This window comes from Zea mays, chromosome 7, assembly GCF_902167145.1.
Source record: "Zea mays cultivar B73 chromosome 7, Zm-B73-REFERENCE-NAM-5.0, whole genome shotgun sequence".
NCBI lineage: Eukaryota > Viridiplantae > Streptophyta > Magnoliopsida > Poales > Poaceae > Zea > Zea mays.
In genome coordinates, this window is record NC_050102.1 from 122,419,148 (window position 1) to 122,421,539 (window position 2,392).

The following is a 2,392-nucleotide window of genomic DNA, read 5'->3' on the forward strand; positions in this document are numbered from 1 at the left end:
TCGGGAGTCTTGAGTTCATGTCCCTCGACGGCAGCTATGACACGATACTCCTTCCACCGCCGTGCGACAGTGACAATGGCGGCCGACAGCCCGCCCACCGGCGGCGGAATCAACGACGTCTTCCCCGCGTGGTGGAAGAACAACATTCGAGCTCACCCCGTCCTCTCCCCCGCCGACGGAGGAGGAGGCGGGGCAACCAAGGCCAAGCAGGAGGCAGCGCCTCGTCGGCTGTCGAGCAAGTCGACGGCGCCAGCGCCCCAACGGGGGGCGCGTCGGGCATCGACCTCGCGTTCGAGACGAAGACGAGCGCCGTCTCCCCGCGACACGCCAATCCCGAGCAAACGGACGACGCCAGCACACTCGCGAAAGGCTTGTTGGACGTCACCCTCGTACCTGAGACGACGGTGCAGTCAGACCCCGACGTGACTTCATCACCGCCCGTCGACCAAGAGGTACCGACCGATTCCCATCCCACGCCTTTCGGATTCAGCCTCGACCCGCCAAGCGGCTTCACTTTGGCGGACACTCTCGTAGAGGCGAATCCAAACCCTCTGGGGTTTCATGTGCGGTCACCCTGGGACCGGCTGACGGACGTCTCGACCTACGGGCCCTCGGGGTCCGAGGAAGATGACGAGCCCGACTTATGTTGGGATTTCTCTGGACTTGGCGAACCCAGTGCCATGCGGGACTTCATGACCGCATGCGACTACTGCCTTTCCGACTGTTCCGATGGTAGCCGCAGCCTCGGCGACGAGGACTGCGGCCCAAGCCGCGAATGTTTCCACGTCGATCTAGGGGGTCCCTCTGAAGGCAACCATCTCGGCATGCCGGAGGACGGTGATCTCCCTAGGCCGGTGCCTCGCGTTGACATCCCACGGGAGCTAGCTGTGGTCCCCGTTCAGGCGGGGGGCCATGACCCACAGCTCGAGCAAATCCGCGGGGTGCAGGCCAGGCTCGACGAGGGAGCAGGAGCGCTTGAGCCGATCCGCCGGGAGGTCGGGCAGGAGTGGGCGGGCCAACCTCCGGCCGGGGAAATGCGTCATCTACCCCAGGGTTTCCAGCACCGCATCGCCGACGATGTCAGGGTCAGGCCGCCACCCGCATCCAGTGGGGTCGGCCAGAACCTGGCTGCAGCAGCAACCGTGCGATGCCAGAGCCATCAACCACTGAGGGGCGGCGAATCCAGGGAGAGCTCAAGAATCTCCTGGAAGGCGCCGCGGTCCGACGGGCCGAGAGCTCCGCCTCCCGAAGGCAGGGGTACCCCTCGGAACATCATGCCGCGACTTCCCGATTCATGCGGGAAGCCTCGGTCCACACCGGGCGCACGCGCAACACAGCGCCTGCGGCCCCGGGTCGCCTAGGCAACGAGCACCATCACCGCGACCGTCGGGCCCACCTCGACGAGAGGGTGCGCCGAGGCTACCACCCCAGGCACGGAGGACGCTACGACAGCGGGGAGGATCGGAGTCCCTCGCCCGAACCACCCGGTCCGCAGGCTTTCAGCCGGGCCATACGACGGGCGCCGTTCCCGACCCGGTTCCGACCCCATACTACTATCACAAAGTACTCGGGGGAGACGAGACCGACGTTGTGGCTCGCGGACTACCGGCTGGCCTGCCAACTAGATGGAACGGACGATGACAACCTCATCATCCGCAACCTCCCCCTGTTCCTCTCCGATGCCGCTCGCGCCTGGTTGGAGCACCTGCCTCCGGGGTAGATCTCCAACTGGGACGACCTGGTCCAAGCCTTCGCCGACAATTTCTAGGGCACGTACGTGTGCCCTGGGAATTCCTGGGACCTCCGAAGCTGCCGACAGCAGCCGGGAGAGTCTCTCCGGGACTACATCCGGCGATTCTCGAAGCAGCGCACCGAGCTGCCCAACATCACCGACTCGGATGTTGATAGTCGCCTAGAGGGGGGGGGGGTGAATAGGGCGAAACTGAAATTTACAAATATAAACACAACTACAAGCCGGGTTAGCGTTAGAAGTACAAAACGAGTCCGCGAGAGAGGGTGAAAAACAAATCGCAAGCAAACGAAGAGTGTGACACGCGGATTTGTTTTACCGAGGTTCGGTTCTTGCAAACCTACTCCCCGTTGAGGAGGCCACAAAGGCCGGGTCTCTTTCAACCCTTCCCTCTCTCAAACGATCCCTCGGACCGAGTGAGCTTTCTCTTCTCAATCACTTGGAACACAAAGTTCCCACAAGGACCACCACAAGTTTGGTGTCTCTTGCCTCAATTACAAGTGAGTTTGATCGCAATGAAAGAATCAAGGAAGAAGAAAGCAATCCAAGCGCAAGATCTCGAAAGAACACAAGCAAATCTCTCTCTCTAATCACTAGGGCGTTGTGTGGAATTTGGAGAGGATTTGATCTCTTTGGTGTGTC